We start from the raw sequence: 15,926 nt of genomic DNA, 5'->3' as shown, positions 1-15,926 counted from the left end.
AAGCAAAGCTGGATGATTCATGTTGAGGTTTGACAGAAAACACCAAAATTCTGTAAAGCAATTATCCTTCAATTAAAAATAAATAAATTTTAAAAAATGGAGCAGAAATAAAAGTCTTCCTGAAAAAAAAAGCAGAGTGTTATTCACAGACTTGCCCTATAAGAAATGCTAAAGGGAGTTTTTTTTTTTTTTTTTTCTGAGTGGAAGTAGAAAGACACTAACATCATAAAAATATTTAAAAAATCACATAAAACTCACTTGTAATGATAAGTATACAAGCAAAGTTAGACTCTGTAATATGGTAATAGTGGGGTGTAATTCACTTGCAACTCTAGATTAAAGTTTTTTTAAAAAGTAAAAATAGCTACAATAATCTTTTATAGTTATACAATATTAAAAATATGTAAACTGTAAGCTGTAAACCTAAAATATGAAGGGGAGGGGAAATAAATGTATAAAGCTTGGGAATTCTATTGCAGTTGTTATCAGTATGAAATAAGATGTCATAATTTTATAATATTTTATGTAAGCCTCATGGTAACCACAAGGAAAAAAACCAATATTAATTATATAAGATAACATGATAAAGATGTCAAAACATACTCAGAGACATCAAAACACAAAAAAATTATGTAGTCAAAATGGTGGAAGAGGAAGACATTTAATTCACCTTCTTTCAGGTACACACCCAAATGACAAATATGTACAGAACAACTATTGATGAGAATGACCTGAAGACTGGTAGAAAATATTTTTCAGCATCTAAAGATATAAAAAAGGAACTACAATGAGACAGGTAGGATGGGTAGAGATGCAGTATAAATAGTCAAGACTCACACCTCTGGGCAGAAGACCCACAAATAGGAGGATAATCACATTGCAGAGATTCTGCTCAAGACCAAGGGGTCCAAGATACACATTGGACTCCGTAGCCTGCACCTGGAATGAGCCCTCAGAGTTTATGGTTTTGAAGGCCAGCAGGACTTGCATACAGGAGAGCAGGAGGGCTGTAGGAAGCAGATATTCTGCTCTTAAAGGGCTCATGCAAAATCTCACACTCTCTGAGACTCGGTACAAAAGCACTAGTTTGAAAGGAGCCTGGGTGAGACCCACTTGCTGACCTTGGAGCATCTGCTAGAGAGACAGGACACAACTGCGACTCCTTGTAGGGGTGTAGACACTAGTGATAGCCATTTTGGGGAGTTGGTTCTAATGTAAGGACACTGGTGATGGAAAGTGCCATTTTAGAGTCCTCCCTCTAGCCAATTAGTGCCAGAGGCTTACCTACCCACCAGCTGGTTGGCAGCAGTCCTGGGACTCCCCAGGTTGAGCAAATGGCTGCATAGGTATCAAGCCTCGCCAGCCCCAGGCACCACTAGGACTTGTAGCCAGTAGCCCTGGACTTGGGTCTATTCACCAGTGTGCCAACACCAACCCTGGGACCTCTTGGTCATGCAGCCAGCCACCCTGGGACATTATCCCAACCTCCAGAGAGGCAGCACCAACCCTGGGTCCCCTGGTCCCTGCAGCCAGGTACCCCAATCCAGCTCCACCAACCAGTGGGCTGGGCCCAGCCTTGGGACTCTCTGAGCCATGTAATCAACACCTGACTGCACCCACCGGTGGGCTGGCAGCCTCCACTTGAGGAAGAGCCTGGGAGCCAGCTGGTCTGGGGGCTAGTCCTGCCCACAGCACACCCACAGTAATTGACCCCACCACAACACAGAGGCCCTTGCAGCCTACATAGGGCACCTGCAGAGCACACAGCTCAGGTAACCAGAAGGGAATGTGCTGTTGGACCCACAGGACAATTTCCTACATAAAGCCATTTCTCCAAGGCAGAGAAACACAACAGACCTACATAATACATAGAAATAAAAACAAAGACTTGGGCAAAATGAAGCAAGGGAGGAGTATGTTTCCAATAAAACCCCAGAAGAGTAAGTGAAGTGGAGGTAAACAATTTACCCATTAAAGATTTCAAGGCAATTATCATTAATATGCTTAACAGACTCAGGAGAATGGATGAACACAGTGAGAATTTTAAGAAAGAGTTAGAAAACATACAGAAGAACCCAACAGAGCTGAAGAATGCAATAACTAAATAGAAAACACACTATAGGATTCAATAGTAGATTAGATGATACAGAGTAATGGGTCAGCAAACTGGAAGCAGAGGACTGGAAATCACCCAAACTGAACAGAGAAAAAATAATTTTAAAAAGAATGGTTTGAGACCTTTTGGACAACATCAAGCAAGCTAGAATTCACATTATAGGGATTCAGAAAGGAGAAGAGAGAGAGAAAGGGGTGGAGAACTTACTTGAAAGTGAAAGTCGCTTAGTCATGTCCGACTTTGTGACCTCATGGACTATAGAGTCCATGGAATTCTCCAGGCCAGAATACTGGAGTGGGTAGCCTTTCCCTTCTCCTGGGGATCTTCCCAACCCAGGGATCAAACCCAGGTCTCCTGCATTGCAGGCAGATTCTTTACCAGCTGAGCCACAAGGGAAGCTCATATATATGTAAAATCCTCAAGATGCTAACAAGACTATTAGAACTAATAATAATTTACAAGATACAAAATTAAATACAGAAATCTGTTGTGTTTCTATATACTAACAATGAACTATCAGAATGAGAAAGTGTTCCATTTACAATCATATCAAAAAGAATAAAATAGGAATAAATTACTTAGGAATAAATCTATCTAAGGAGGTAAAAAACTTATACTCTGAAAACTATAATACATTGCTGATAGAAATTGAAGCTACATGAACAACTGGAAAGATGTACTATTTCATGGGCTGGGTGAATCAATTAACATAATGGCAATAGTAAGTTCTTACCTATAAATAATTACTTGAAATGTAAATTAATTTCTCCAATCAAAAGGCGTAGAATGGCTGAATGGATAACAAAGCAAGATCCAATAATATGCTACCTACATGTTAGTCTGAAAAATACACATAGACTGAGAATGAAGGGATGTTTCAAAAAGATATTTCAAGAAAGTAATACCGAAAAAGAAAGCAGGTAGCTATATTTTAATCTATTTTAGTTAAAATCTATTTTGTCTGATATAGCAGGAAAACAGATCATCATATAAAAGTGGTCAATTCACCAAGAAAGAATTGATCCTTTCGAATTGTGCTGGAGAAGACTCTTGAGAATCCCTTGGACAGCAAGGAGATCAAACCAATCAATCCTAAAGGAAATCAACCCTGGATGTTCATTGGAAGGACTAATGCTGAAGCTGAAGCTCCAATACTTTGGCCACCTGATGTGAATAGCCAACCCATTAGAAAAGACCCTGATGCTGGGAAAGATTGAGGGCAGGGGAAAAAAGGGGCAACAGAGGATGAAATGGTTGGACGGCATCACTGACTCAATGGACATGAATTTGAGCAAATTCTGGGAGATAGTAAAGGATAGAGAAGCCTGGCATGCTGCAATCCATGGGATCACGAAGAGTCAGACAGAACTTAGAGACTGGACAATCCACCAAGAATATTCAACAGCTTAAAATATTTATGTGCCTAACATCAGAACTCCCAAATATAAAAAGTAAAACTGACAAAGCTAAATGGAGGGAAAAAGGAAAATGACAATACAATAAATGTGGGAATTTTAATACCCCACTCTCAACAATGGATAGATCATTCAGGCAGAGAATTAATAGGGAAACAGCAGATTTGATTAATACTGTGTATCAAATGCACTTAACAGACATATAGACAGCACCCTTTCTGAGGACAGCAGAATACATTTTTCTGAAGTGCATATGGAACATTTTTTAGGATACTCATGTTAGGTCAAAGAATAAAGTCTTAAATTCAAGATGACTGAATTAATATCAAGTATTTTCTCTGAGCAAGTGGCATGAAGCTAGAAATCAAAAACAATAGGAAAACTGGAAAGTTCAGAAATATGTGGATATTAAACAACATTCTCCTGAGCAACCAAAAGATTAAAGAAGAAATTAAGGGGGAATTTAAAAGCAATTTGAGAAAAACAAAAATGGAAACACAACATATGAGAACTTTTGGGATGTAGCAAAAGCAGTTCCAAGAGAGCAGTTCACACTAATAAACACCTACATCCAAAAGCACAAAATTTCTCAAATGATCAACCTAACACCATGTCTTAAGAACTAGAAAAATAGCAAACCGAGCCCAGTTGAATAGAAGGATGGATAAAATTAGAGCAGGAATAAATGAAATAGAGAATAAGAAAACAATGGAAAAGATTAGCCAAACTAAAGTTGATTATTGAAAAGATAAATAAAATTGACAAACTTTTAGCTAGATCCACCAAAGAAAATAGAGGATCCCTAAACCAACACAATTATACATGAAAAAAAAAAAAAAAGACTTTACAGTTGATACCATAGAAATATAAAGTATCACAAGAGGTTACTCTGAACAACTATCCATCACACACTGGACAACCTAGAAAAAAATGGAAACATTCTTAGAAATATACAATCTACCAAGACAAAATCAGGAAGAAATAGGAAGTCTGAACAGATGAATTACAAGTAAGGAGATTGAATCAGTAATCAGAAATATCCCAACAAACAGAATCCCAGGACCAGATGTCATCATAGGTGAATTTTAGAAATATTTAAATAAGAATTAGTGCCAATCCTTTGAAAACTCTTCCAAAAAAATTTAAGGGGAAGAAATACTCTCGAATCCATTTTATAAGGCCAGCTTTATACTGATACTAAAGCCAGAAAAGGGCACTACCAGAAAAAAAGAAAGCTACAGACCCATATCCCTGATGTTGTACATGAAACAATTCTCAGTAACTTACTGGCAAACCAAATTCAGAAGGACATTAAAAAGGTCATTCACCATGATCTAGTAGGATTTATCTCTGGGATACAGAGAAGCTTCAACAAACATAAATTAATAATGTGATATATCACATTAGCAAAATAAAAGATAGAAATCATATCATCACCTCAATAACAGAAAAAATAACTTGACAAAGTTTAACATTTGTTCATGATAAAAATTCTTAATAAAATAGGTATAGAAGGAATGTACCTTAACATAATAAACAACATATATAATGATGCCGTAGCTAGGATCATACTAACAGTGAAAGATTAAAAGCTTTGCTGTAAGATCAGGAACAAGATAAGGTTGCTCATTTCAGAAGTGCTTATCACTCCTATTCAATATAGTATTGAAAGTCTCTGCCAGAGCAATTAGGCAAGAAACAGAAATGAAAGCCTTTAGAATTGGAAAGGAAGTAAAATTATATCTATTTTCAGATGACATAATTTTATACATATATCTTGAAAAGCTGTAATTCAAAAAGATACATGCACCCCTGTGTTCACAGCAGCACTATTTGTGATAGCCAAGACACAGAAACAGCAGATGAATGTATAAGGATGACATGGTACATATATACAATGGAACTAGCCATAAAAAGGAGGAAATCCTGCCATTTTCAGCCACATGGATGAACTTAGAGATGATCTTATTAAGCAAAGTAAGTAAAAAACTTAAAGACAGGTACTATATGATATCATTTATACATGGAATCTAAAATATGACACTTATCTATGAAATAGAATCATAGACATAGAGAACAGATTGTGGTTGCCAAGAGAAGAGGTGTGAGGGAGAGTTGGATCGAGAGCTTGGGACTAGCAGATGCAAACTATTATGTATGGAATGGATAAACCAGAATCTACTGTATAGCACAGGGAGCTATATTCAATATCCTGTAATAAACCATAATGGAAAATAATATTAAAAAGAAAAAAAGCACACATATATAGATATATACTTCAATTTTAAAAATAGCAAAAAAAAAATAACCCTAAATAATCTGATTTAAAAATTTGACAAAAGATCTGAATAGACATTTTTCCAAAGAAGGTGTATGAATGGCTAGCATGAAAAGATGCTCACCATCGCTAATCATTAGAGAAATGTAAGTAAAACCCACAATGATATATCATCTCACACCTGATAGAAGGACTAGCACTAAAAGGACAATAGACAAATGCTGGTGAGGAGGTGGAGAAAAGGGAATCCTTATCCACTGGTGGTGGGATTATACAGCTATTATGGGAAACATGGAGGTTCCTAAAAACATTAAAAATTGAACTGTTGTGTGATCCAGCAGTTTTACTTCTGTGTATATATCTTAAAGAAACAAAACCACTTTGTCAAAGAGGTATCTGCACCTCCACATGCACTGCAGCATTATTTAAAATAGCCAGGAGATGGAAACCATCTAGGTATCCATTGACAGATGACCAGATCAAGAAGATATCACAGTGTCATATTATTTTGCCAAAAAAAAAGGAAATCCTGCCACTTGCAATGCCATGAATGGACCTTGAGAGCATTATGCTAAATGAAATAAGTCAAAGACAAATATTATATGATCTAATTTATATGTGGAATCTAAAAACAAATACGAAAAAAAAAAAAAAAGAGAGATCAGATTTGTGATTACCAGAGATAGCAGTAGAGGAAGGAGAATTAGATGAAGGTGGTTAAAAGTTGCAGATTTCCAGTACTATGATAAATAAATACAAGGGACACAATTTAGGACATGATGACAGTAGTCAACATTCCTGCATGGTATACATGAAAGTTAAGAAAGTAAATCCTAATAGTTATCACATAGCAAATTTTTTTTTTCTTTTTTGTATCTATATGAGATGGTCTATGTTAAATTTTCTGTGACAATTTCACAATATATGTAACTCAGATCATTGCTATAGGTCTTAAACAATACTGTATGTCAATTATATCTCAATTAAACCAAGAAAATATCTAAATTCTTGCAGTGGCTAAATGAATCAGTGTGTACTAGTATGTAAGAAATTTTCTAAGTTGCTAATGAGAAAAGAAGATAACATGGCAGAGAATAATGTCTTTGTAAATGCAATACAATTTCTTGGAAGTATAAACAAGAACCTATTAACAGTAGTTGCTTCTGTGGAGGTGACTTGGAGAGACATTTTAGTTTCACTCTGTCATTTTTGTTCTGTTTACACTCTTTACCACATGCATTTGTTATTTTACTTTTAAAATAAAACTAATATTGGAAACTGTGCTTTAAAATGAAAAATAATTGTTGTCCAAAGAGCAAATAAGTAAAAGCTGGCAAGGAATATAATACCCTTTCATAACCAGTCCCATCATATCCTCGGGAGTGGATGCCTGAGGCTTGCCTGAGCCAAACCATTATAAACCTATGCCCCGAATGGCCACAGCAAGGAACGGTCAATTTAGCAGGCCAAAATCCCATGAGCATTAAGACCTACATTGTCAAGAACAGAGAACTGAAACCCTAGCCACAGTGGGTACTTCAGAACTCCATCATGTAGCAATATCTTCACATATGGTTAGAAAAAATAATGTGACCCAAAATAATTATTTTCAGTATTAATTGCCATTGCATCTATGCATTCTGACTCCACAGAAGCTGTGGAATAGAAGAGTTAGTAAAAGCGAGTCAGGTTTGTCATGATCTCCAGTTGCTCAGCCTGTGCAGATAATTACCTTTATCCTTATCCTTGTGACAGCTCTAGCCTATCTGTTAACTAACAGACTAGCCTTAGGGATTCTTGCTCTCTCAGTGCAGCAGTGCTGTGCCAAATTTTAACACATAGTACAATTACAGAGTACAAGGGCCCGTCTGGTCAAGGCTATGGTTTTTCCACTAGTCATGTATGGATGTGAGAGTTGGACTATAAAGAAAGCTGAGCACTGAAGAATTGATGCTTTTGAACTGTGGTGTTGGAGAAGACTCTTGAGAGAGTCCCTTGGACTGCAAGGAGATCCAACCAGTCCATCCTAAAGGAAATCAGTTCTGAATATTCATTGGAAGGACTGATGTTGAAGCTGAAACTCCAATACTTGGGCCACCTGATGTGAAGAACTGACTCATTGGAAAAGACCCTGATTCTGGGAAAGATTGAAGGTGGGAGGAGACAGGGACAACAGAGGATGAGATGGTTGGATGGTATCACTGACTTGATGGACATGAGTTTGAGTAAGCTCTGGGAGTTGGTGATGGACAGGGAAGCCTGGCATGTTGCAGTCCATGGGGTCGCAAAGAGTCAGACACAACTGAGTGACTGAACTGAACTGAACAAGTACTGGAGCTCCACATTTAAAACTGTCTAAATCAACTTGATCTACCTGCATCTTACTTAATCTCTGCTTGTTATTTGGAAAATGATTTCATGGTAGATACTGACCTGCTCTAGCCTTCTCAATTTAACTCTAACACACTGGTGTAGGTGTATAACACTCCTTTATTCTGCCATCCATAGCTTGAACTCAACACCTGGACTGTATCACTGGCAGTGAACCAGTGGTTCTTAGTTTCCTTCTCTAATAGCCCCAGGACTATTGATGGGCTTAGAAATGGCACGAATGACTCTCCTCAAATTATTATTATTTTTTATAAAGGTGCAGACCTCTAACATTAATTCTTTGTTTAGCTCTTTCTCTCCTGAAAATCTGGAGAAATGGAAATCTAATCTCCAGTAACTACAGAATTACTATGGAGACAATGGTTGTATTTCTGATATCTGTGTTACTGGCAAAACTGAAAAATCTATTCACTACAATTAGTAGGAGTGAGCAGAATCTGGATCTCAGTTTCATTTTTCAGGAGGAAGCCAGGGATTATAGATTTTTCTTGGTTTTGGCAATACTCATAAGGTGAATCAGCATAAAATGTACCTCCTGTCTCCAAGATCAATTATAAAAACCTGTGTGCACGAAGAAGTATCCAAAGTTCAACCTTAGGACTTCATTGCTCAGTTCAAACAATCTTGCAGGACAATGCCTGCTGGAAAAGTGCAAGAGCTTCTTGCCTTTCCTGATGAAGTGAAGTGAGGTGAAAGTCACTCAGTTGTGTCCAACTCTTTGCGACCTGATGGACTATGCAGCCCATGGGATTCTCCAGGCCAATATACTGAAGTGGGTAGCCTTTCCCTTCTCCAGGGAATTTTTCCAACCCAGGGATCAAACCCAGGTCTCCTGCATTGCAGGCAGATTCTTTACCAGCTGAACCACAGCGGGTGGGGGAAGCCTTTCCTGATAAACTGGCACATATGAGTCAGGAGGACACGTACGTGTATCTTGCAAAGTAAAAGTGAAAGTCACTCAGTTGTTTCCAACTCTTTGCAACCCCATAGACTATATAGTCCATGGAATTCTCCAGGCCAGGATACTGGAGTGGCTAGCCTTTCTCTCCTCCAGAGGATCTTCCCAACCCAGGAATTAAACTGGGGTCTCCTGTATTGCAGGCAGATTCTTTACCAACTGAGCTATCAGGGAAGCCCGGTATCTTGCAAGGTCCCAGCTAAATTCTTAAAGGAACATGCAAAAGCAGTAATGATGGGGAGTGTTCAGTACAGTTACTCTCATCTCTATGGTGACAATACTGAAAACTTGATAAAGGACCATCAGGGCTCCTCTGGACACTCACTCCAGTGAGGATGAACACACCTTTAATCTAGGAGGGATCCTTACCACCTATCATTGTTAATCCTGACTTCTTCAAGAATATTGGAGATATCAAGGGAACGCTTCATGCAAGGATGGGCATGATAAAAGACAGAAATGATAAGGACTTGGATGGCAGAGGAATAGGATGGGGAGACCACTTTCTCCCCCACAAATTCATTGAAAGAATCTTTGAATGCTGAGCAAACTCCAAAAAACAACTTCTGAATGCTGGCAGAGGACATAAAGGCAGCCCATTGTCTTTGAAAGCAGGTAGGGCAAAATATAAAAGAGAATAAAGAGAGACAAAAGAGGTAGGGATGGAGATCCATCCCGGGAAGGGAGTCTTAAAAAAGAGAGAAGTTTGGAAACACTCTCACCGGCGAGTCTGTGGCAAGCCTTGGAACCTCAGAGGGCAACCTAACCAGGAGGAAAAATAAATAAATAATTAAACCCCACAGATTATGTGCCTAATGGCAACTGCCAGCAGAGAAGCAGCCCAGACGCTCACATCCACCACTAGCAAGCAGGGGCTGGATAGGGAGGGGCAGGTTGCATTGCTTAGTGTAAGGACCCGGCCTGAGTGCTCCGAGGGCCATCTGAGGGAACTAACTAGAGACAGCAACCCAGACTGTGGGATAGCTATCCCGTGAAAGCCCTAATCTAAGACACTGCCATGCCTGCTCAGAGAACAAAGGACTGAGCAGAGCTAGCGGCTGTGGACCAGCCCATCCCCTGCTGGAGACAGGCAGGAGGGGGCAGCCAGAGCTGGAAGGGTGCAATCGTGGCCCCAGAGAGGCATCATCTACCAAACTGCAAGCAGGCTTTGTTGCTAACCAAGAGTTCTTGGGATTCTGGACAGTCGACATCCGCCGGGAGGGTCACAGCCAGAGATCAGCTCCCCAGAAGAAACACACGGCACACCTGAGAAGGTGCGCAGGTTGTACACCCAGAAAACTGAGCGGCTGGGACGGGGGAGGCGATAAGTCGCAGCCTTCAACTGGGGGCGACTGCGCTAACCAAGCACCTGGTCACCTGAGCTGCTGGGACCTGGGAAGGGCCCAGCCAAGTCTGCCCCTCTGTGGAGTACCCGAGAACCTGAACGGCTTAGACTTGGGAAGTGCATGCAACCCAGCCCCACCTCAAACAGTTCCCGGCAGAACAACCTAGAGCCTGAACAGTGGAGACTGGGAAAGCACACAGGCCGTGAGCAGGGACAAACCCAGTGTGGCCGAGACACTGCAGATACTCCCCACAAAGGCAGTGATATATGTTTGCAGTGTTCATTCCCCCGAACAGCACGACTGAACAAGCGAGCCCGAAAGTGACCACCACCGCCCCCTTGTGTCAGGGTGGAAATTAGGCACTGAAGAGCCAGCAAACAGAAGAAGCTAAAATAAAGAGGGAACTGCTTTGGAAGTGACAGGTGCAATAGATTAAACCCTGCAGTTAGCACCAACTACATAGGAAGGGGCCTATAGATCCTGAGAAGTGTAAGCTGGATCAAGGAACTATCTGAAAATGAACTGACCCCACACGGACCACAACACCACCAGAGAAAGTCCTAGATATATTTTACTATTATCATTTTTTAAATTAAAAAAAAATTTATTTTTAAGTCCTCTATTACTCCTTTAATTTTCATTTTTATAACCTACTATTACTTTGCAAAAAAAGACCCTATTTTAAAAGCAAACTTCATATATATATATATTTTATAATTTTTATGACTTCATTTTTTGCTTTAATATTTTATTTTTGAGAATCTAACCTCTACTCTAGATTCTTAATCTTTGCTTTTTGGTATTTGATATCAATTTTGTATCTTTAAGAACCCAATATTCAGTACCCATTTTTACTTGGGAGCAAGATTACTGGCTGGATTGCTCTCTCCCCCTTTGGACTCTCCTTTTTCTCCACCAGGTTCCCTCTGTCTCCTCCCTTCCTCTTCTTTCTCTACCCAGCTCTGTGAATCTCTTTGTGTGTTCCAGGCTGTGGAGAACACTTAGGGAACTGATTACTGGCTAGATCAATCTCTCTCCTTTTGATTCCCCCTTTTATCCTCCTGGCCACCTCTGTCCCCTTCCTCCCTCTTCTCTTCTCTGTGTAACTCTGTGAACATCTCCAAGGGATCCAGACTGTGGCGAGCACATAGGGAAGTGATAACTGGCTAGCTTGCTCTCTCCTCTTTTCATTCCCCCTCTTCTCCTCCTGGTCACCTCTATCTCCCTCCTCCCTCTTCTCTTCTCCATGTAACTCTGTGTACCTCTCCAGGTGCCCCTCACTGTGGAGAAACTTTTCATCATTAACCTAGATGTTTTATCATCAGTGCTGTATAGATGGAGAAGTCTTGAGGCTACTGTAAGAATAAGACTGAAAACCAGAGGCAGGGGCTTAAGCCCAAAACCTGAGAACACCAGAGAACTCCTGACTCCAGGGAACATTAATGGATAGAAGCTCCTCAAAACCCTCCATACCTACACTGAAACCAAGCACCACCCAAGGGCCAACAAGTTCCAGAGCAAGACATACCAGGCAAATTCTCCAGCAACACAGGAACATAGCCCTGAGCTTCAATATACAGACTGCCCAAAGTCACACCAAACCCAGTGACATCTCAAAACTCATGACTGCACACTTTATTGTACCCCAGAGAGAAGAAATCCAGCTCCATGCACTAGAACACCGACACAAGCTTCCCTAACCAGGAAACCTTGACAAGCCACCCCTCCAACCCCACCCACAGCAAGGAACCTCCACAATAAAGAGGAGCCACAAACTGCCAGAATACAGAAAGGCCACCCCAAACACAGCAATATAAACAAGATGAAAAGGCAGAGAAATACACAGCAGGTAAAGGAACAGGATAAATGCCCACCAAACCAAACCAAAGAGGAAGAGATAGGGAATCTACTTGATAAAGAATTCTGAATAATGATAGTGAAAATGATCCAAAATCTTGAAAACAAAATGGAGTTACAGATAAATAGCCTGGACACAAGGATCCAGAAGATGCAAGAAAGTTTTAACAAGGACCTGGAAGAAATAAAAAAGAGTCAATATATAATAAATAATGCAATAAATGAGGTCAAATACACTCTGGATGGAACCAACAGTGGAATGACAGAGGCAGAAGAGAGGATAAGTGGGGTAGAAGATAGAATGGTAGAAATAAATGAAACAGAGGAAAAAAGAAAAAAGAATTCAAAGAAATGAGGACAACCTCATAGACCTCTGGGACAGTGTTAAACTCCCCAACATTCAAATCATAGGAGTCCCAGAAGAAGAAGACAAAAAGAAAGACCATGAGAAAATACTTGAGGAGATAATAGTTGAAAACGTCCTTAAAATGGGGAAGGAAATAATCACTCAAGTCCAAGAAACCCAGAGAGTCCCAAACAGGATAAACCCAAGGCAAAACACCCCAAGAAACATATTAATCAAATTAACAAAGATCAAACACAAAGATCAAATATTAAAAGCAACAAGGGAGAAACAACAAATAACACACAAGGGGATTCCCATAAGGATAACAGCTGATCTTTCAATAGAAACTCTTCAGACCAGAAGGGAATAGCAAGACATGCTTAAAGTGATGAAAGAAAATAACCTACAGTCCAGATTACTATACACAGCAAGGATCTCATTCAAATATGAAGGAGAAATCAAAAGCTTTACAGACAAGCAAAAGCTGAAAGAATTCAGCACCACCAAACCAGCTCTCCAACAAATACTAACGGATCTTCTCTAGACAGGAAACACAGAAAAGGTTTATAAACTCGAGCCCAAAACAATAAAGTAAATGGCAATGGGATCATACTTATCAATAATTACCTTAAATGTAAGTGGGTTGAATGCCCCAACCAAAAGACAAAGACTGGCTGAATGGATACAAAAACAAGACCCCTATATATGCTGTCTACAAGAGACCCACCTCAAACTAAGGGACACATACGGACTGAAAGTGAAGGGCTGGAAAAAGATATTCCATGCAAAAAGAGACCAAAAGAAAGCAGGAGTAGTAACACTCATATTAGATAAAATAGGCTTTAAAACAAAGGCTGTAAAAAGAGAAAGGAGGACACTACATAATGATCAAAGGATCAATCCAAGAAGAAGATATAACAATTATAAATATATATGCACCCAGCACAGGAGCACCACAATATGTAAGACAAATGCTAGCAAGTATGAAAGGGGAAATTAACAATAACACAATAATAGTGGGAGACTTTAATAACCCACCCACACCTATGGATAGATCAACTAAACAGAAAATTAACAAGGAAACACAAACTTTAGATGATACAATAGACCAGATAGACCTAATTGATATCTATAGGACATTTCATCCCAAAACAATAAATTTCACATTTTTCTCAAGTGCACATGGAACCTAGATCACATCCTGGGCCAACAATTTGGTAAATTCAAAAAAATTGAAATCGTTCCAAGCATCTTTTCTGACCACAATGCAGTAAGATTAGATGTCAATTAAAGGAGAAAAACTATTATAAATTCCAACATATGGAGGCTGAACAGCACGGTGCGGAATAACCAACAAATCACAGAAGAAATAAAAAAAGAAATCAAAATATGCACAGAAATGAATGAAAATAAAAACACAACAATCCAAAACCCATGGGACACTGTAAAAGCAGTGCTAAGGGGAAGGTCCATAGAAATACAGGCTTACCTCAAGAAACAAGAAAAAATTCAAATAAATAACCTAACTCTACACCTAAAGCAACTTGAAAAAGAAGAAATGAAGAACCCCAGGGTTAGTAGAAGGAAAGAAATCTTAAAAATTAGGGCAGAAATAAATGCAAAAGAAACAAAACAGACCATAGCAAAAATCAACAAAGCCAAAAGCTGGTTCTTTGAGAAGATAAATAAAATTGACAAACCATTAGCCAAACTCATCAAGAAACAAAGGGAGAAAAATCAAATCAACAAAACTAGAAATGAAAATGGAGAGATCACAACAGATAACACAGAAATACAAAGGAACATAAGAGACTACTATTAGCAACTATATGCCAATATAATGGACAACTTGGAAGAAATGGACAAATTCTTAGAAAAGTACAACTTTCCAAAACTGAACCAGGAAGAAATGGAAAATCTTAACAGACCCATCACAGGCATGGAAATTGAAACTGTAATTAGAAATCTTCCAGCAAACAAAAGCCCAGGACCAGATGGCTTCACAGCTGAATTCTACCAAAATTTTTGAGAACTAACACCTCTCCTACTCAAACTCTTCCAGAAAATTGCAGAGGAAGGTAAACTTCCAAACTCATTCTATGAGGTCACCATCACCCTAGTACCAAAACCAGAAAAAGATGCCACAAAAAAAGAAAACTGCAGGCTAATATCACTGATGAACATAGATGCAAAAATCCTTAACAAAATTCTAGCAAACAGAAGCCAACAACATATTAAAAAGATCATACATCATGACCAAGTGGGCTTTATTCCGGGAATGCAAGGATTCTTTAATATCTGCAAATTAATCAGTGTAATACACCATATTAACAAATTGAAAGATAAAAACCATATGATTATCTCAATGGATGCAGAAAAAGCCTTTGACAAAATTCAACATCCATTTATAATAAAAACTCTCCAGAAAGCAGGAATAGAAGGAACATACCTTAACATAATAAAAGCTATATATGACAAACCCACAGCAAGCATCACCCTCAATGGTGAAAAATTGAAAGCATTTCCCCTAAAATCAGGAACAAGACAAGGGTGCCCACTCTCACCACTATTATTCAACATAGTCTTGGAAGTGTTGGCCACATCAATCAGAGCAGAAAAAGAAGTAAAAGGAATCCAGATAGGAAAAGAAGAAGTGAAACTCCCGCTGTTTGCAGATGACATGATCCTCTACATAGAAAACCCTAAAGACTCTGCCAGAAAATTACTAAAGCTAATCAACAAATACAGTAAAGTTGCAGGATATAGAATTAATACACAGAAATCCCTTGCATTCCTATACACTAACAATGAGAAAACAGAAAGAGAAATTAAGGAAACAATACCATTCACCATTGAAACAAAAAGAATAAAATACTTAGGAGTATATCTACCTAAAGAAACAAAAGACTTATACATAGAAAACTATAAAACACTGATGAAAGAAATCAAAGAGGACACAAACAGATGGAGAAATATACCATGTTCATGGATGGAAGAATCAATACTGTCAAAATGGTTATACTACCCAAAGCAATCTGTAGATTCAATGCAATCCCTATCAAGCTACCAATGATATTTTTCACAGAACGAGAACAAATAATTTCACAATTTGTATGGAAATACAAAAAACCTCGAATAGCCAAAGTAATCTTGAGAAAGAAGAATGGAACTGGAGGATTCAACCTGCCTGACTTCAGACTATACTACAAAGCCACAGTC

General features: G+C 38.8%; 1 long non-coding RNA gene across 1 annotated transcript in view; it reads left to right on the top strand.

Annotated features, from left to right (window-relative positions):
- Window positions 1–216: 216 nt before the first annotated feature.
- LOC110122047 (uncharacterized) overlaps window positions 217–15,926 on the top strand; it is a 29,212-nt gene continuing 13,502 nt past the window's right edge. The window contains exon 1 of the long non-coding RNA XR_011488306.1: window positions 217–5,508. This is a non-coding gene — a long non-coding RNA (uncharacterized lncRNA). The remainder of the gene's footprint in view (window positions 5,509–15,926) is intronic.

Source organism: Odocoileus virginianus, chromosome 6 (assembly GCF_023699985.2).
Source record: "Odocoileus virginianus isolate 20LAN1187 ecotype Illinois chromosome 6, Ovbor_1.2, whole genome shotgun sequence".
Taxonomy (NCBI): Eukaryota; Metazoa; Chordata; class Mammalia; order Artiodactyla; family Cervidae; genus Odocoileus; species Odocoileus virginianus.
Note: the sequence above shows the minus strand (reverse complement) of the source record. Positions and strands in the feature narration are given on the sequence as shown.